The sequence below is a fragment of the Phyllobates terribilis genome, unplaced genomic scaffold (genome assembly GCF_046119375.1).
Source record: "Phyllobates terribilis strain yellow unplaced genomic scaffold, ASM4611937v1 Scaffold_6113__1_contigs__length_46820, whole genome shotgun sequence".
Taxonomy (NCBI): domain Eukaryota; kingdom Metazoa; phylum Chordata; class Amphibia; order Anura; family Dendrobatidae; genus Phyllobates; species Phyllobates terribilis.
The window spans coordinates 403-21,890 of NW_027368857.1; the positions used below are offsets into that span (position 1 = coordinate 403).

A 21,488-nucleotide genomic window follows, 5' to 3' on the forward strand; every position below is an offset into this window, starting at 1 on the left:
CAAAGTTCATTGAATTCCTGGGAAGTGAATTCTCTGCCCCTATCTGTTCTAACGGATTTAATTACCGCTCCCGTTTCTTGTTCTACCTTCTTCTTAAATTCTTTGAATTTGCTAACGCATCTCCTTTTCCTTTAGTAGAATGGTCCATATATATCGTGAGTGATCATCAATAAGTACGAATATGTACATGTTTTTTCCTGTAGTTGGTGGAGATATCGGACCGCAGAGGTCTCCATGGAGTTAGCTCAAGCACCTGGTTTGCCTGGAATGCTGCTGCAGGAAATGGCTTTCTTGTTTGTTTATCAAGGAGACACGAGGTGTATTGCTCCTTAGTGTACTCAAACCTTGGCATTCCTGTGCTAATCTGTTTGGTCATTATTCTTCTTAATGCTTCATCACCTACGTGCCCGAGTCTCGCGTGCCACTTTTGCTGAATCTTCTTGTGCAGTGTTCAGCTGCAAGCGCTGTTCATCCTTCTTCATAATCACTTTGTACAATTGATTCTGAGATCGAGTTGATTGTGCAATTAAGTTCTTATTTTTGTCGAGGAGGGTGAGGTGAGGCCCTCTCATGATGACTTCACAACCAGATTCGGTGGCTTGACCGAGACTTATTATATTACTCCTCAGCTTTGGTATATTGTAAAATTCTCCAAGCGACTTCCTATCTCCTTTGTTGTTGATGAATTTTATTTATCCCTTCCCTTAATATCAATTCTGGAGTCATCACCGAATCGCACCTTTCCAGTAATACTCTCATCTATATTCACATAGTACGATCGATTTCTAGTCATATGGTTACTCGCTCCCATTATCCAAGCACCACATTCTATCAGTACCAGCCCCTGATTCAAACTTAACTGGCTTTACCTTCCTTTCACGGTGATATATTACTTTGTGCATCAAGAGATCATTCGCAACCTGTGAATCCTCTTGATCGTTCAGTTGCGTCTCTTGAAGTTTAAGGAGCCTATCTGGACAAGTCGAGGCATAGCGACCAAACTTGTCACATCTGAAGCACTGAATTTTGGACACATCTTTTGATCCACTCGATCTCCCTCTGCCCCTTCCTCAGCCTCTGCCGCGACCTCTTCCTCCATTATAGCTCTGGTTTTGATCCTGTTCGTTTTCCATGGGACTATACATGAGCTTATCTTTGTTCTCCCCCTGTTTCTTCTTCATCATTCTCCATAATTCTCTCTTCATATGCCTTTAAGCGTCCTATGATATCCTCAAAGCTTGTCTTGTTGAGGTCCAGGACCTGCTTAAGCAAAGCGACTATGTGAATAAACTTCTTTCGGGGTAGCGAGGTCAAGAGCTTATTCACCATCTTTGGGTCATCTATCTCTTCACCCAACTCTGTAGCTATTGACGAGATTCATGACTACCTTCCAACAAAGTCATCAATCTTCTCGTCTTTCTTCATCTTTGTCCGATCGAAATCAGCCATTGGTGTCTGAAGTCTGGCCTCCCTGACTCTCTCCGCACCCAGATGTCTTGCTTTGATAGCTTCCCAGACTTCATTTGCTGTGTCTAAATTCCCAATTTGCAGTAGGAGTGTTTCAGATATTGATTGAAAGATAAGAGCCATTTCCATATCATTCTTATCATCATCTGTCTTCTCCTTCTCAACAGATTCCCATGCTTTGTGGACTTTGAGCAAGATTTTCATCTTCATAGTCCATACTGTATAATTGGTGGAATTCAGCATTAGACACTTTATGGAAGAAGATCCTCCTCCTTCCCTCGACTTCGGTATAAAGCCTTTGTTCTCGTCATCCTCAATTCCTTTCTTTTTGTTATCGCCTGACATGGTTGATCGATGTCTTCAAATTACTCTCCTCAGATTTTGAAGAAATTTTCCCTTTGATCATACCGCTCTGATACCAATTATATACACAAAGATTAAAGAATCCCTCTCTTTATTAGCCTAAGAAAAATACTAAAAAATTTAAGCTCTCAATATCTCTGAGTTATATCACACCTTGATATCTCCTCTATTTATAACAAAGAATTCTGTCTTTAGATAACTCCAAAAAGATAAATATTGTATACACAGATATCTCCTAAGATATAATATTCCTGTATGAATTAGATATCTCCTAAACTATATCTTCTAATCATTCTATCTTCTTATTTCAAGCTTATTCCAACAATAACGAGTTTTCATGGAGTTTATTAATCCTATTTATATTCATCGTGATCTCTCTAGAGTTATGCAAAAGACTAGCCTGTATGAATAACTACGTTCTTCTTACCAGCAATAATCTACCATGTGTATCTGGATCATCTGAGGCAATGGTTCTTACTTCTACATATCATACATCTTTATCATACTTAAATTTCTCTCCTGCTTATAGATCCTTTGTTGATAATTCTACCACCTGTACGGAACCATGTTATGTTATAAAATCCTTTAAGCACCCATCGTGATGTGATGCAATGCTTTTAGAACTTGAAGCTTTGGAAAGAAATAACACATAACTAGTTAATCTCCCTCCAAATACCTTTGTAGTTGCTTGCAATTTGGCTCTTTAAACTCAAATTCAAGACAGATGGTAGTTTCGATAGGCATAAAGCTTGGATAGTAGGTCATGGATCTACCCTAATTGAGGTTATTGATTACTACTAAATGTCCGCTCATGCTGCTCGTATGATACCTATTTGCACATTGTTGGTTGTTTCTTCTGCAAAACAGTGGCTGGTTTTTCAAATGGATGTTAGGAATGCGTTTCTTCATAAGGATTGGGAAGAAGACGTGTATATGACCTTGCCTCCAGCATACTATGTTCTTAATGAAAACAAGCTGTTAGGAGTTTCTGAATCTTCTATGTGTTATGTTGAAATATGACTCAAATATTTCATTTAAGTTCACCAAATATTTTCTAGGAAATTCAGTTTAATCTATTTCGAATTAGTCAAGCCCCCGGGCACCCCTACCCCAGCGGTAAGTGGGATTCGAAGGAAGCTGTTGTGGCGCGGCGTGTCAATTCCGCCAGAGTTCGAATCCCGCCCCATGCGTAAGGTAGTCTGGCCCGCGTTAACCTCCTCCAAGAGCCTGGGCACGCAGGGTGGGGGCCGCTTAAGGTTAGCGGTGATGGCCTTTTTTTTTTAATTCGAATTAGTCAAGTTAGTTGAGTCTTTCCCATGATCTTAGGGATGATGTTAGTGGGAGTCAAATTCAGTTTGTTTTCCTTCTTTAAAGTTGTAATTTCGTTTGAGCTATTGATTAAGAGAAAAACTGGGAAAGTGTAGTTTAATGAAAATCAGAACATAGAGCAGTTTCTGAGAATTGTGTTCATGTGTTCTTCTTCTTCTCTTCATTTATTTGTCATAGAATTCTCCTCTTCTCATTCTTTTTTGCCAACATTTGGTAGCAGAGCAGAGAGTTATTCCCGGGTTCGATTCCAGGAATTGTGAGGTGTTTGTGAGTGTATACACACAGAGAGAAACACACACACATAAAAAAAAATTCAGGCATTGTTTATCATGCAGAACAATGGAGGGAATTCCAATGGAACTTCGAATTTGCGCATATTCAAGGGGGGTGAAGTATCACTTCTGGGATTTGAAAATGAAAACGTTGTTCAAATCTCAAGAGTTGTGGGGTCTCATAGCAGAAGGATTCAAAGACAACAATCCAGAGGAGCCAGATCAAGGTCTGAGGGAGAAGAGAAAGAAGGATGCAAGGGCCTTGTTCATGATCCAACAAGCCCTTGATGAAGAGATCTTCCCCAGAATTGTTGCTGCAACCAAATCAAAAGAAGCCTAGGATATTATAAAGCAGGAATATCTAGGAGACAAGAAGGTGATGACCGTCAGGTTGCAATCACTAAGAAGGGAGTTTAAAACTGCCCTTATGAAGGACAAAGAATCTGTGCATGATTATTTGTCGAGAGTTTCTGGTGTGATTCAGGAAATGAGAGCCTATGGAGAGGTGTTTTCCATTGAGCACTTGCTGGGCAAGGTGCTAAGGAGTTTAACCAGCAAGTTTGATCATGTAGTGGCAGCTATAGAGGAGTCCAAGGATATGGAGAAATACTCCTTTGATGAATTAATGGGGTCTCTACAAGCCCATGAGGAGAGGATGAACAGGACCGGCGAAAAGATGGAGGAGAAGGCCTTTAAAGTAAAGGAAGAGACTTTCTATAAAGGGAAGTCAAAGGATGATAACTTCAGTGAACAAAGGAGTTCAATTCAGTGTGAACACTGCAAGAAATTTGGTCACAAAGAAGAGAACTGTTGGCATAAAGGAAAGCCACAATGTTTCAAGTGTAAAAGATTTGGTCATATACAAAGAAAATTGCAGATTTGATGATGAGAATGAGCAAAACTTGGCTCAAGTAACAAGAGAGGATTATCTCTTTTGATGTAGATGAGAAGTGCATCAAAGTTTGAAGTAGATGAGAAGTGCATCAAAGTTTGAAGTAGATGAGATGTGCATCATGATCTAAGGAATAAATATTGGAATTTGAATCAAGGGAGGTATTGAAATATGATTCAAATATTTCATTTAAGTTCAACAAATATTTTCTAGGAAATTCAGTTTAATCTATTTTGAATTAGTCAAGTTAGTTGTGTCTTTCCCATGATCTTAGGCATGATGTTAGTTGGGTTAGTGGGAGTCATTTCAGTTTGTTTTCCTTCTTTAAATTTGTAATTTCATTTGAGAAATTGATTAAGAGAGAAACTGAGAAAGTGTAGTTCAATGAAAATCAGAACATAGAGCATTTTCTGCGAATTGTGTTCATGTGTTCTTCTTCTTCTCTTCATTATCTGTCATAGAATTCTCCTCTTCAATTCATTCTTTTTTGCCAACATGTTCAACATTGGAAGTTTTTGAAGATGTGAACACCTCTCATGTCTGTAAGATAGAAAAGTATCTATATGGCTTAAATAGGCTTCGCGTCAATGGTTTGTCAAGTTCTCCCCCCATTGTCAAAGCTGTTGGTTATGTATAATCAAAGGCTGACTATTCTCTCTTTGTTTGACACACAGATTCATTTACTCCCCTGCTTGTGTATGTCGATGACATGGTAATAACATGTAGTGATCGGTGTGAGATCGAACAACTTAAAAGTCACATCCTCACTCACTTTCAAATGTAGGATTTGGGTGAGATGTGGTATTTTTTAGGTATTGTAATTGAGTGCAATTCAAATGTCATTCTTCTCAGTCAATGAGAGAATGAATTAGAGTTATTGGAAGAGATAGGCCTTGATTGATTGCAAACCATTTCAAACACCTCTAACTCAGGAGAGATGGGGAGTTGTTGAATAATCCACATCGATATCACTGGCTTATAGGGAACTCATATATCTAACTATCTCTCATTCTGACACGCTGGTTGTACAAATTCTAAGTCAATTTGTCTATGACTCGTGTCTTGCACACTGGAAAGAGTCCAAATACTTACATTGCTATCTTAAACACTCACCTTGTCAATCTTATTCCTTTCCAAAACATCATATCTTTTCGTTCGAACTAATTGTGACACTAATTAGCAATCATGTCCATATCCTGGAAGTCTAATACTGGATTCTGTATTATGCTTGGCTCTTCTCTCATCTCATGGCGGTTTAAAATGAAAAAATTCGTTGCTATGTCAACTGTTAAGGCTGAATATTGGCCAATGACAACCACGTCTTGCAAAGTCAAATGGCTTGTTTGTCTTCGCACTGACCAAGGTATTTAATAATCTTCTCTAGTTGAGATATTCGGTGACAATCAGGATGTGCTTCATATCACTCACGACCTGGTATTTTATGAGAGCACGAAGCACATTGAAGTTGATTTTCACCTAGTTCATGGCAAACTTCTGAGTAATGAAACCATTGCTCGCCACATACGTACAAAGGAGAAACTGGCTGACCTATTCACTATATTATTAAGTTTTCATCATTTTCATGGGCTATTGTCCAATCTCGGTGTGATTGATGTGTTCCCTCACCCTTCACTTGAGGGGGGAGTAAGAGAGTTAGTTAAGGGATGACTTGGTTAGTAAAGTGATGTCATCATTATGTCATAAATTCGTTATTCTGTTAGATAATCTTGATCGTGTATGGTTGAGTCTACGGTACAATTCACTTTGTAGGAAAGAACTTTTGAGGGGCTTAGCCTTTAAGTGCTTCTAGAACCCATAAAGCGGAACCCAGAATTGAATAACAGGTTGAACAAGATATTCAAACTGTGAAAATATTTGGCCAATGAGGTCCATGATAAAACACACGAGAAAACATCCTTATTGATTTGAAAGATTATGATCTTAGATTAGAACAACATACTTATTCTCGCTGTGTTTTATCTCATTCTCTCTAAGAAAGCACTAAGACTTAATCTCTCAACCTGACAACAAAGATCAGTTTGTACACTCGGTACACTGCACAGAGAATTAGGAAAATGAAAACACTCGCTCAATTCCTAAAACTACAAATCATTTATAGATGAGTTGTAGACGAGCTTTGTCCGTGTGAATCAGGATCGCCACATAACCTCGAGCACTTAACTCTAATTGGCTAGTAAGATTCAGCTTCTTGAGTTCTCAAGGAATTAGGCAAGTAGCTTATCATTCTATATCCAAGTGACACATGTAGGACTCAGATTAAGATGCCTTGCAAGTTGAAACTTGCAAGTTGCTCTTCGTAGAATAACCATCTTTAACATGTGTTGGATAAACTGCAACTTGCGTTTTCCCGCTAAGGGATACACTACCACAGTCGCTTGTGTAGATCCGGTTGTAACTTGCTTCTTGATATCTTACACTCTTCATGGTCATATAATCAAGTAAGCTTCACCCACAACTCTGTTGTTCTTATCTTTGTTCATCGCAGCTAGACTTTCAGCACTACCTATCGCGCTGCTCAGCGACACCTTATTTTCTCTTCAATCCTTGAAGCAACACCTTTAACCTAAAAAATGACATGAAGCGACTATGTAGATATTTAAGCAAGACCATAATCTCCATGAATAAAAACCTGCAATGCTCAACACTCATGTAGATCATTAGATACTATGCTTGTTATCATCAAAAGTTGAGAAACTAGTCAACCTACTTCAAGCTTAACTAACAACCCCCTTTTTGATGATGACAAACCTATAAAATACAAGCGTAACATCATATAGATTTGAATAACAATAAAACTCTAAGAGATAGAAATTTCAAGTAATAACATCAATTCCTCTTTAGTCATTTAAGTTATAGATTAGCTTTTATTCCCCTTTAGTCCAATACAGGTATAACTCCTTCTCAATCTAAGTAAATAGTTATGCACTTTCTAATTACCCCTTTTCACATCATTGAAAAAATCTCGCTAAGTATATACAAAGGGAACTATAAAAGAGATAGGTACCATGCTACTATATATAGAAATGAAAGTTTAAGAAGAGTTATAAGGTCTAGGTAAGAAAGTAAACAAGTAAGCACAAGCAAGTCAAATATGAAAACTAGATGCATACTTATATTATAGAATCATTTCACTTCATTTATGGGCTTCTTATGGCATATTTAGTTCAAACCTTTATTCGATGCTATATGCCTTGTTTGGTCTACTTTAGAGTTTATTAGAGTCAATGAGGAGTATAGAAAGAGAGAAGACGTAGGCATGTACATCAGAGGTGAAAAACGGGCTCAAGAAGGCTATACTTGGCAGAAACCTCATCATAGGTTGTGGCACATTCATCGGCACTCACCATTGTGGATTTTGTATGAGGACACAGAGAAGTCATCGGCACTCACCATGACCATTGACGCCCGCCGATCTCCAAACGAGTTAAAAGACTTTGTATTTTCTTCCTATCTTTTCAATTGATATTTTGGACAAAATTAGTTTGTTATTTTCCAAATTTTATTGTTTTTGTTATTTTTTAGGTTGGGCTTTTATAAAGGATTTTTTTTATCATTTAAGGTTATCACTTTTACCATTCTATCGCTTAGTTTTGGGAGACGCATAGAAGTTGTTTAGGGTTTCTTCCTTTTATCGTTCTACAACATTGATATCGGGTGGTTTAGCTTTATTCTCCAAAGGGTAGTATGGTTCTTAATTATTTCATCTTTGTAAACCTTTATATTGAGGGATAAACCACAATTTCTTAGTGAAGCATTTCATTATTGTTTGGTTTAGTGAATTTAGTAATTTTATTTTAGCATGATTTGATTGTTTTTCTTTTAGATTATTGTCTATTGAATTATGTATTTTATTGCTAGAATGATCACATCGGATTAAAGACTTTATTCATAATTGTTAGGATAAATTAATGATGTTCATCTTTATTTGTTCCTTTGAAGCAAGCATGACACTTAGCTTCGGTTTGAACTAAGTCTTAGTGTAGAGAATTGAACTGTAGCCTAGTTGCGAAATGCCTATTCTGCGGTGCTCTTAGCTTTATTGCTTCAATTGATCTGAACTATAGGAGTTCGTCGTAGTTAATCAATTTGGTTAGTTTTAGTATATTGGTTTGAGGTGCTAGATACTTGTCGTATAGGAGTAGGGTCAAGTATCCTAGGTTATGTGTTCTTTAGGAATTACAATGATATTTCATCAACCAAATAACACGATTTTGTTTTGCTTAGAATCATTTTAAGTAGTTTTATTAATCATTATTTTCGTTGTTTTTGTTAGTTAGTTTAATCACTTAAAAACCCTTTTCCTAAATAGATTTTCTCTATAAAAGTTTAAATAAGTTGATGCATCCTACGAGTTCGATCATTACTTCCACTATATTCTAATAAATAGGATTTAGTGAAGTGTGTGAAAAGAGATCAATACCTTTAGTCTTGCCTTGTTTGCGTAGCAATTTATTTGTCTACCTATAAAACAACTAGGAAACCAGAATGACTATTAAATTGGCATCGTTCTCGGGGAGGTATAAAATCACAAAGATTGTATAAACTTTATTTGAGATTTTCTTAGCGTGAACCAATTATACGGTTCACGCTCATTCTGTTGAATTTTCCCCTATTTCCCCCTTTGTAAAAAGAGCGTGAATTCTATCGGCTAACGCAAGAAAGATTTCAAAATCAAAGAGGAGAAGCAGTTGAACGCTTGTTTGAATAAATGGCAGACCAAACTTTAGAGGTAATTACTATGCCTAACTTGAGTGTACAAAATCAAAGAGGAGAAGCAGTTGAACAGGGGTAGTATATCTACTACCTATGTTCAGTGGCTCCATACTAGAGGATCCCATCCAACAACTAGAGGAATTCGTGTAGGTGTGTGTCAATGACGGGCGTTGTTCTACCGTGTCAAAGTAACAAATTACCTATCCGACTACTCCAACTAGTAGAGTGGTAAGACTATGTCGATCCCATAGGAAATCAAGAATCAATTCTTGTGATATTCGATTTTATCAACTCAAAATGTAACAAAGGGGGAAAATTGCATTGAAACAAACTAATTAATGATTGACTGGAAACAAATATGGAAAACACTTGCCCAACTAGTATCCACCTAACAAACTAATTGATTGATCATTGACTTCTTCTGTTCGGGTTCTTTCCTAATGTTTATATACTCTAGTTGTCCTAATCTTTGTTCTTATATAGCTATTACTCCACCTAGTCCTAATATCCCTTTCCTAAAAACAACCCTGAAACTATTAAGATTTAATACTTAGGAAGAAATGCATTTTGAAACAACTAGGAACTTGCAGTACCATTAGCTCAAGGCCGATATTTAACACATCATTATCTCTCCACAGAATTACGATCCCAACTAGGTCATGTATTGATTTGCTACCTGATGATAAGAATCTCCAATTCAGACAAGTCAAACCTAGTAGTATGAATTAGACTAAATCTACAGAGTTGATCAGGCTAGACAGGTAAGTCCATTCAATAGAAACAATCACAAGAGAGATAAAACAACTAGGTTATAATTAAGAACCAATTATAGAAGTCTTACAATCAATTTGTCTATTGGCTCCCACCAACTGAACAAAGTAAGTGAACTACTCCTTACTCATTATAACTACGTAAATTGTGAAATTAGAAAACAGCATAAAATAAAGATGATTAGGGTTGAGGCATATCTCACCCTAACCCTGGCATAATAATACTAAACTAAATAGGCCTATCCCGAGCTCCATCAGAAAATATTCCAAAGCGCAAAGTGCAATCTCGGTGAAATGGGGTTCCGTAGAAATTTCGGCACGATAGGGGCGCGGTCGCGCGTGTATCGGTGCGGTCGCGCCTAGGCCGATTTCTTACGTTCCTCCGCGGGAAGTGGCTCGGTCGCTCCAAGCACAACACAGCCTGGCACGGTCGTATCCGTGTATGCACGACTCCTGATTCTTCCCCTTGACAGTCTTCTCTTCGAATGTCCGTAATCCTTGTGAATAATACCTTTGTTTTACGAGGTCCGGATCACGATAATATGCACCATAATCATGCCAAATCGCCCATAAACGATGCTAACAACCACTTGTTCCGCCATACTAAATTTCGCCTATCAAACACCCCCACATTTGAACCTTTCTCGTCCTCAAGTAAGTTGCTGCTAACTCCTTGGAGACTTCAGCGAGTATGGAAGACTTGACAACAGTGGTCGTCGAATCAACAATCTGGTTCTAAGTACCTACAATAATCAAGGCATGAGCGTAGACTCTAATTCTACTTGAAATCTTTGAAAAATAATGCAAGACTTAACAAGATTTAACACGACTGTAAAGTAATCCAACAATGGCATTATTTATTCCCTAAATTTCAACTATGTTTGCCCTATCTAAGTACATTAACCTGAATCTCCAAACTATGCAACAAATGTCTCTATACAAGTAATACATTAATGTGAATAACTGAAGATCAAACAAAAGACTTGTTCTTATCCCTAACATGCTTCATAGTCTATGTTAATAATGCACATGCTCTAATACCATTGAAAGCAAATAAAAAAATACAACTCAATTCAAGTTATATCCTATGCACTTTACGTTGATCCTTTTCATCCTATTCACTTATTTTTTTCACTTGATAAACACTTATTAGGTACCGGACCCGCCCATCTTACGGTCCGGGCCGACTAGTGAAACTCTTTGCTTAGCCGTGGAGGATCGAACCCGGAGTGATCTTTCACACTATGGAGATCGCGTGCTCTTCTATCTTATTTTACTAGGAGTTCACTACTTTTTTTTATTTTTATTTGTAGCGAAAAAGGACGGAAGAAAAATATTATGACAAAATGACAAAAGTAGAGATAAGATGGTAAACAGGCAATCTTGGTATTGGTCCTAATGCATACTAATCGTAATCAACATGCTCAAGTCAAAGTCCTCAATTTGATTAATCATACCCTCATCATACATATTTGTAATATTAATATATCAAACATAGTAAGAACATTTAAAATCCCTGTACCATTAAAGAAGTTCACACAAATTCAAAATAAGGGGAAAGACATGAATACCGACTCTAACAATTCAAAAATACTTAAAAACATCAAAAATAACTAGAAATCGCAAAGATAGGTGAAGTAATTCCCCTCCCTCACATTTAAATTACACAATGTCCTCATTGTGAATTAAGGTAAATTGGTAAAGGAAAGATGGAAGTGAGAAAAATACCTCTTTGGACGGGTTGCCTCCCGGACAGCGCCTTTGGTTAAAGTCGTAGGCCCGACTTCTTGCTCTCGATCATCCAGCACTAGGCCTCCTGAGGGACAACTCATCCTTTCTAATTTAATACTTCTAAACCCCTTTCAAACCAACTCCTCATCTCTATCTAGTGCCCTGGAGGTAACACAGTCTTAACTCTCGATAACTACAAAATTTGAGGAAGAGGGGGAAGCTTGTCTCCCTCTAACATCAGCATCGGGTGCCCATCAGCCAAACCCACCACAGTACTATCGGTATCCCATTCGGATCAATCACCTTAATAGTAGACACACTAGCCACATCCTTACTAGACTCCTCTCCTATGTCAAATCTCACCACCTCACTATCAAACTCTACTGACAAGGTCTCATTCCCTAAATATACCTTTATGCTCATTGCCCTCATAAGTTGTCTACATAGAAGTATAGGTGTATTATTCCAATCCTACTCCATATCTAGTACATAAAATATGAAGGAAAGACTAACCTATCGACCAAAACTAGCACATTTTCCAGTACTCCCTTTGAACGAATAATAGACCCATCAACCAATTACATTAGTACATCAGTTTCGTTCAATAATCCTAATCCAAATTGCATGCAAAGATAGTAAGAAATGATATTAATAGCAACATCTAAATCTAACATAGCCTTTTAAAATTAGTGTTGCCGATACGGCAAGGGATGAAAGCAATACCTGGGTCACTGTACTTGGTAGGCATACGTCTCTAGTAAATGGCTGAGACTCTTTCTCCTACCATGACCTTGTTTTTTTCCTTTCAGTTTCTGCTTTCTCTTGGTTGTGCACAACTCCTTTACAAACATCGTGTACCGTGGCATGCTCTTAATCAACTTCAACAGAGGGATATTTACTTGACACTTGCTGAAAGTCTCAACCAACTCCTTTTCATACTCCGGTCTCCTGGTATCTCTCAACGTCTCTAGGAAGGGAGCTGAGGGTTTCAACGTGTCACGTAGAGGGAAGTTGGGCCTTACATTGTTGCTCTATCGGAGCCTAAAATCACCTCGAGGATACTCTATCTCATCCTACTCATCAACCGGAATAACATCTTCGCCGTTCAGCACAGGGAAGGCTTGTTCTCAGCAGTAAGACTGGCGCGATCGTGCAATAGAGGTGCGCATTCGCGTGCGTCTGCAGAGCCCGTGCGCAGGTCCGGGCGCACCATATTTTCAAAAAAGGTAACGTATGCGCGTTGTCGCATGCGGGTGGGGCGCGGTCACGCCCTTCCTCAAACTCGGTTGAGCGGTCATGCGGTTCTAGAGCGCGGCCGCGCCTCTCTACATGGGTGATGAAGCCATCGCTTGTCTCCTTGCGTGGACGCACCTCTAACGAGCTTTCAGCCCCTAACTTTCTTTTCCCTGATATCTCCTCCGAATTTCGCCCACTCCTTAATGACACCGTGTTGACATTCTTCATGTTCTGGTTTACTGCATTTTTGCTCGGATTCACAACCGTTTTAGATGGTACAGAATTTGAACTAGCCTGGACGTTGTCTGCGCTAATTGAACCATTTGGACCTCTAGATTCTCGAGTCTTGCATCCTCGGTCTAGGCATTGGTAGTTTGGATAGTGAGGTTCTTAGTCATATCCTTTATCATATCTAAGGTAGTGGGTCTGAGGTTTGTTGTGGGTCACGGGGTCTCCATGTTTGTTGGTCCGGCTGATCTCTATACCTCGGCTGAAAATTTTGTTGTTGCTGGTTATCCCAAGGCCGATGATGTCCATATCAACCTATTGCATTCACCTCCGCAATTATGTCTTCCCATAGCTTGGGACATTGATCTAAATGATGGGACAAACTCGTGCATATTCCATAGACTCGCGCTAGTTGCTGCCCGCTCTTGGGTAGTAAGCTTGCGAGCATCTTCTTTAATTCAACTATTTCACTTGCCCTACCCAACCCTTCCGAATATACGTCATTTTCGTTCTCTTTGTGTACGTCCTCCCAAAACTCCTTGTACTCTTAGCCATTTTCCTCAACATCTCCATAGAATCCTCCGGTGTCATGTTGAGAATGCTTGCTCCGCATGCAACGTCTACCATCCTCCTCTCAGCAGTCAATAACTGATTAGCGGCCTCTTGTACACCTTAAGGAGTGGGAATTAAGATCAACTAAGGGCATACTAGACCTCAATCGGTGTATAATGTCGTATTCCGGACATCGTAAGAGCAAAGAGTAAAATCAAGAGGATTAAGAGCATAATTGAGAAGATGCAAGAGCCAAGGAGCAAACGCAACTGAAAAAGGTGGCGAAAAAGTGCCATTTTCCCCGGGCACGCTCGCGCCCATCTCGCGCAATGAGATGGGGGCGAATTCCATAATGGCGCGATCGCGCCAGGCAAGACGTGATCGCGCCTATTCCTTTGCAGGCCACGCGATTGCGCTGACATAAGACACGATCGCGCCATTGCTGATTCTGAGCTGCGAGAAAACCCTTCTCCGAATGATTAAATAGGTTTTTTCCTATGGTTTACTTGTAATTCGGGCTGGTATTCTACTAAACTCATTTTAGGGTTGTCATTTGGGGTTAGCTAATCATTTTCTTATAAATAAGGAGAGCTTTGCCTCTCCCTAAACACACTTCATTATTAATTTTAGAATTACATTAGGCTTTTAGCAATGAGGCAGGAGTAATCTCCTTTTACTTTGTGTAGTTGGTTCACTCCTCTAGGCTAAGTCAATGTGAGGTTTGTATCTTTGGTTCTTCATATAAATATGTCTCTATTGCTTTCATCTCTTGCACCTAATATCTAATTAAATTGAGTGAACTTTCTAGATTGATCACCTAGGTTGTTAGTTCTATTTAATATTGCTAGTTCATGATTTATCCGAGTTTGAGAACCTTGCCTGCTTAGTAGTACGAATCTCTAATTGGACTAGTTGGACTCGTAGGATAGGGAGATTAATGAGGTGTTAGCGCCAAGGGCAGTGATCCTTCCTATTTATCCACAAACTTAATGTTGTCTAGGATCTAGTGTTGATAGTTTCAAGGCTAGATTGGTAGACAAGGCACTATTAGGGATAGTTGACCTAATCAGTGATATTAGTACATGGTTTAGGGCAATCAGAAGATGTAAATGAGTTAGAATAGAGATTAGAACCCGAATAGAAGAACCTAGGATCATTGATTTAGGATAGAAGGTTACGACCAACCATATAAAGTGTTTTCCTAATTAATAACAACAACATAATCATTTTTCATAAATCCCCCAAGCATTTACTTTTCATTAGTTAGTCACTTTAATACTATAAGAATTGAATACTCTGGGTTCCTCGTGGATTCGACCCCGACATACCACTCTACTTCTTTAGAGGAATAAAAGGGTTTTATTTGATCAGGACAACCCAACGACACGGTCCTGTCAATTGGCGCCATTTCCGGGGAACCAATTTTCTTTTCTTAGGGTATTAGTTTGATTGACTTCAGTGTTGGCCGTTTAACGGCCAATGCCCGTACTACTAATGGTTCTACTCGATGTATTTGAAGAATGGATGGCCAAGGGAGTGCCTGAGATCATAGATACGCTAAAGCAGATGTACGATCTTGAGGAGATGTTGGCTTGCGATACTAAAGAACATGGGGACCGACGACCTTGACATGTGCAACAAATTGTTAACCACGTGGAGGGATAGATGAAGCAACTGCGACAGTCAATGAACATTCGATTGCAAAGATATGCCAATGAGCTACAATATAAATAGACAATCACGAGGCTCGTTACACCCCCAAATTTGTGGAGATGAATGACGATCAAGGATCGAATGAGATGCAGAGTGAAGTTGAAATCAAGGAGCCCATCAACGTGTACCCACAACCCAAGGAAAGCACCCCGGAATCAGCCACTGCAGAATCACGCGTCGGTGCTCCCAGCAGTGAAGAGGAGCACGACCGCGCCATCACCATGTACGACCGTGCAATCCCTTTTGTTGAACAGGCACAACCGCGCCCCATAATGCGCAATTGTGTGCATGCTACTATGAGCGCGCGCGGCCGCGTTGTGGAGCCATGCGACAACGTCTTGATATTGATGGTCCCGGAAGCCCTGGCATGACCACACCCACCTTGCACTACCGTCCTAGCCCCCTGATCCTGCACGCGATCACGTCCAATACCTGCGTGCCCGCGTAATCCTCTTTGCCGATGTTCATGCCCACGCACCAGATCCACGTAAAAGGGCCATCTACGCAAACGCTATCCGCAAAGGTCTCCCTCAGCATCTGAACATTGAAGAGTATGATCCAGGTCCACCATTAAATGATGAGGGAGAGTTACTTGATTCGGGGGATGACTGCAAGCTACGCATAACCACCTATGTGCATCCACACATTCAAACGTTCGAGACCCTAGAATCCCGAGCACCTGGGCCCCCTATTACTGAACGCCTAAAAGGGCCACACAAGAGAAGGAGAAAGAAACTAAAGGCCCAACATAAGGTACCACCCTCGGGGCATCTCAAGAGGAAAGGGTGGTACAACAAGAGAGTTAGGAAGAGGCGAGGTGCCATATCCTATATTGTAAGGAAGAAGATAGAATTTATGGATGAGATGGTCCTCGAGAGGCCATGTGCCGGTTGAGAGAGAAGTACGTTGAGCCAACGATGTTAAATAAAGGGGCTGACCGAGAGGAAAATTGGAAAAGAGGTAATTAATCTTTTTCCCACTTACATTATATGTTTCCTTGTTTCACAATGAAGACATTGTTTATTTTAAGTGTGAGGGAGGGGATTATCCTCTCATATCAGTGAATTTCAATTTTGAGTCAGTTTTCCCCTTTTTTGTTATAGAAATTTTGAATTTTAGAGTCGGTATCCACAGTTATTCCCCCTTTTTGTGACGTTGTGAAGCTTTTACAAAGATGCATGATCCTTAAATTTTCTTACTATAACTTAGACGTTGATATCTCGAGTGTATATGGTGAGGATATGATGAATTAAGTAATGGACTTAGGCTTGAGCATGTAGATAGTGATTAGGACACACTAGAACCTTATTGAACACTGCATAATCACCACGTTTTCTTTTATTTCCCTTGATGTCATAATAAATTATTCCCATTCTTTTGAATAAAAAAAGAAAAAAAGTATAAAGGTAGTGAGCTCCTAGTAAAAGAAAACCGGAAGGGCACGCGATGCCCGAGGTGTGAAAAAAACTGAGGGATCGATCCTCCATGATCTATTAAGCAAAAGAGTCTCATAGTAGACTGGACCATAAAATGAACAGGTTCTACCTAGTAAAACAATAAAGTTGGTCTGGACCATAAAATGGATGGATCCTACACCCTAAATGTAAAGGTGTAGAAAAAAATATGTACTAGGATAAAAGGGAGCAAGGAAAAATGCATTTGGTGTTACTTGAGCGAAGCGTGGTTGATGGTTGCTTTCAATGATTTTGGAACTTGTGCAGAATTTTCATAAGTAGCAAGCATGTTAGGACGAGTTGCATTCATTTTTTTAATCTTTCATTATTCAGATTCATATGTCACTTAAATAGAGATCTTTTCGGTATAGTCTAGAGATTTAGGTGATTGCATCTGCGTAGGGGTTAACATTGTTCAAATATTGGGGGGATACCAGGTACCATAGTTAGAGTCTATCTAAGTTTAAATGCATTACATTGAAGTTGTGTTTGGAGTCGGAATCTAAACCCGTTGTTTTGTGATGCTAGGTACCAAAAGCCAAAAGTTGATCCATGACCACTCTGGTACCACCGTACTTGCTAAGCCATCCAAGTGCCAGCTAAGGACGAGCAATAGTTCAAGTGTGGGGGTATGATTGGCGGCCTCTCGTAAATCTTAAGGAGTGGGAATTAACATCAACTAAGGGCAATATAGGCCACAATCAGAGCATAATGTCGTAGTCCGGACATTGTAAGAACAAAGAGTTAAATCAAGAGGATTACGAGCATAAGGGAGAAGACGAAGGAGCTACGGAGAAAACGCAAGTGAAGAATGAGGCGAAAAAGGGCCATTTTTTCCGGGTGAGCTCGCGCCCAAATCGCGCAACGAGCTAGGAAAATTCCATAAAGGTGTGAATGCGGCGGGCAAGATGCGATCGAGGCGACGCGATCAAGCCGACATAAGACGCGATCACACCCCTTCCGCTTCTGCGCCGCGAGAAAAACCTTCTCCGAAAGATTAAATGGGTTTTTGCCTAGGGTTTACTTGTAATTCGGGTTGGGGTTCTACTAAACACATATTAGGGTTGTCATTTATAGTTAGATACTCATTTTATTATAAATAGGGATTGCTTTTCCTCTCTCTAAACACACTTCATTATTAATTTCAGAATTACATTAGGCTTTTAGCAACAAGGCAGGAGCAATCTCCTTTGACTTTGTGTGGTTGGTTCGTGCCTCTGAGCTAATTCAATGTGAGGTTTGTATCTTTGTTTCCTCATATAATTATGTCTCTATTGCTTTAATATCTTACGCGTAATATCTAATTGAATTGAGTGAACTTTCTAGATTGATCACTTAGGTTGTTAGTTCGATGTAATATTGCTAGGGCCTGGTTTATCTGAGTTGCAGAACCTTGCCTGCTTAGTAGTACGAATCTCTACTTGGAATAGTTGGACTTGTAGGATAGGGAGATTAATGAGGTGTTGGAGCCAAGGGCACTGCACCTTCCTATTAATCCATGAACTTAATGATGTCTATGATCTAGTGTTGATAGTTTCAAGGCCAGATTCTTAGACAAGGCATAGTTAGGGCTAGTTGACCTAATCAGCAATATTAGTACATGGTTTATATCAATTAAAAGACATAAAGGAGTTAGAATTGAGATTAGAACCCGAATAGAATAACCTAGGATCATTGAATGAGGCTAGAAGGTTATGACCAACCATACAAAGTGTTTTCCCAATGAATAACAACAACAAAATCAGTTTTCACAAATCCCCCAAGCATTTACTTTTTATTAGTTAGTCACTTTAATACTATAAGAATTGAATAGTCTTGGTTCCTCGTGGATTCGACCCCGACTTACCACTCTACTTTTGTATAGGAGTAAAAGGGATTTATTTGACAAGGACAACCCAGCGACACGATCATGTCAATAACCCTTATGTGAGAAACAATACCAAATACTGGTGCTCCAAACCATGAAAAGGGAATCTAGCATATAGCCCCTTGAACCTCTCTAGAATATCATACATCGATTCCTCATCTCGCTTCTTAACATGTGATATTTCCCTCTTCAACGCCTTTACCTTCTTTATAGGAAACTACCTATACAAGATTCCCAATGCAGCTTCTCCCAACTATCTATTGCCCCCGTAGAAAGGTGGTAGTACCAAGCTCTGCCAGTGTCCTCACCATGAACCCAAACACCCTCATCTTATATTGTTCTTTCGACACATTGGCTAGCTTTGTAGTCATGCATATGTCGTGAAACTAGTTGAGGTGCATAACAGGGTCCTCTCCGGGTAGGACATGGAAAGTGGGCAGTAGGTTTATCACACCGGACTTGAGTTTGAAGGTGACTCATTGGGCGAGTGGTGGTAGGATCAACACTTTGGTCTACTGCGTTAGATTGGGAATAGTGCGCTCCAACAACATCCAACCATCGAAATATTGTCATTAGCATATTCCTCTAGGAATTGATTCATCAATTGTTGGTTTTCCAATAGTTTTTCGGGGGTCTGCTCCCTAACATAACCGTCATCCATCATTTCGGCTATCCTTCCTCTACGATTCCTGCGAACGGTCATTTAGATTTCTGGGTTGAGTTCAACAAGCAAATGATTAGTAGCATGGGTGTTGACCATACACTAGTCATCACCTAAGACAATCACATAAATTTTCACAATAAAAGATTATGATTTCCTGGGAATGGAGCAAAATTTGACGGACGTAGTTCTGCCGCGTCAAAGTAATAAAATACCTATCTAACTACTCCAACCAGTAGAGTGGTAAGAGAGGGTCAATCCACATGGAATCAAGGATTAATTCTTGTGATATTGGATTTAATCAACTCAAAAGGTAACAAAGTGGGAAAATTGCATTGAAGCAAACTAATTAATGATTGATTGGAAACAAATATGGAAAACACCTTACCCAATTAGTATCGACCTAACAGACAAATTGATTGATCATTGAATTCTTCTATTCAGGTTTTGTCCGAATTTTATATCATCTAGTTGTCCTAATCTCTGTTCTTATATAACTATTAGTCCAACTAGTCTTAATAGCCCTTACCTAAATACAACCCTGAAACTATCAAGATTTAATACCTAGACAGCAACGCATTCAGAAATAAATAGGAACATGTAGTACCATTGACTCAAGGCCGATATTTAAGACATCATTATCTTTCTAGAGAATTACAATCCCAGCTAGGTCATGTATTGATTCGCTACCCGACGGTAAGTCTTTCCAACTCAGACAAGTCAAACCTAGCAGTATGAATTAGACTTAATCTACCTAGTTGATCAATCTAGACAGGTAAATCCATTCAATAGTAACAAGCACAAGAGAGATCAAACAACTAGGATATAATTAAGAACCAACAATATAAGTCTTACAATCAATTCATTTGCTGGCTTCCACCAATCGATCAAAGTAAGGGGACTACTCCTTGCTCATTGTAACTACGTAAAATGTTGAAACTAGAAAACAACGTAAAATGAAGATGATTATAGTTGAGGCACATATCACCCTTTTTATTAACCCTAACATAAGAATACTAAACTAAAGTAGCCCAGCCTGAGCTCCATCAAGAATTAGTCCAAAGCCCAAATGTAATCTCGGTGAAATGGGGTTTCGCGTGTGTGTCGGCGTGATCACGCATGGGCTGATTTATCTACGTTCCTCCGTAGGCAGTGACCACCTGGCGCGTGGTCACACCAAGCATTCTGCAGTCCGACATTGTTGCTTCCATGTGTGCGCGACTCTTGCTTCTTCCCCTTTCTAGTCTTCTCCTCGAATGTCCGTAATCCTTGTAAATTACGCCTTTTCTTCGAGAGGTCTGGATCACAGAAATATTCACCATAATCATGCCAAATCACCCATAAATTATGCTAACGACCACTTGTTGCGCCATACTAAATGTCGCCTATCAATCAACCTGCGACCATCGGATGTGGATGAGGAGAAGATGAAAATGAGATCATTCTCCTTCTCCTTGAAGGAAGCTGTGAAGTATTGGTATCACACCCTTTCACCAAGAGAAGGTAGTGTTACAAATTTGGATGGACATGAAGAAGTTGTTTCTAGCGAAATACTTCCCCATCATTAAATCCAATGCTCTAAAGAAGAAAATTTGCAAAATAGAGAAAGAGGGAAATGAATTACTTCATGACTACTCGGAGAGATTCAAAATGTTAATCAAAACATGCCCCTACCAGGGATACCGAGACCATGATTTGGTCATATACCTCCACAACAGTCTTCGCGAGGATGACCTGCATATGGAGAACGCAACCTATCAAGGAAACATCTCCGACCTAACACATTCATCGACCATGAGAATATTTTCCACACTAGAGGATGATATAATACAATACAATGGGCAAGGAAGAAGAAATGTGACTAGCGCTACTCAAGATGATTCCGACAAAGAGGTCTTAATCAAAGAGGAAATCAGTAGACTTAAGCTCTGGGGCACAAATTACCAAGTAAAGGCATGTGAAGCATTTAGAGATGATCTACATCCAACAAACGTGTGTCCGTATTTTTAAGAGTAAGTGAACTCGGTTGGCTTTCAACATGGGATGTCAATGCCTCTCTACAAATGCCAAAGCAACCAACCTTCGAGAAACCATCCAATTTTAGGTTGAATAGCACCAAAAATTAGCTAAACCCTCCCCCTCTTTAAAACCATCAATCTTATGACGAGATCATTCATGCTCTAACTGCAAGAAACACAAACATACAAGGTGGGCTCAAA

At 39.5% G+C, this 21,488-nt stretch overlaps 1 pseudogene; it reads right to left on the minus strand.

Annotated features, from left to right (window-relative positions):
* Positions 1-1,070: 1,070 nt before the first annotated feature.
* Positions 1,071-1,710, minus strand: LOC141250769 (uncharacterized; annotated as a pseudogene).
* Positions 1,711-21,488: the final 19,778 nt, after the last annotated feature.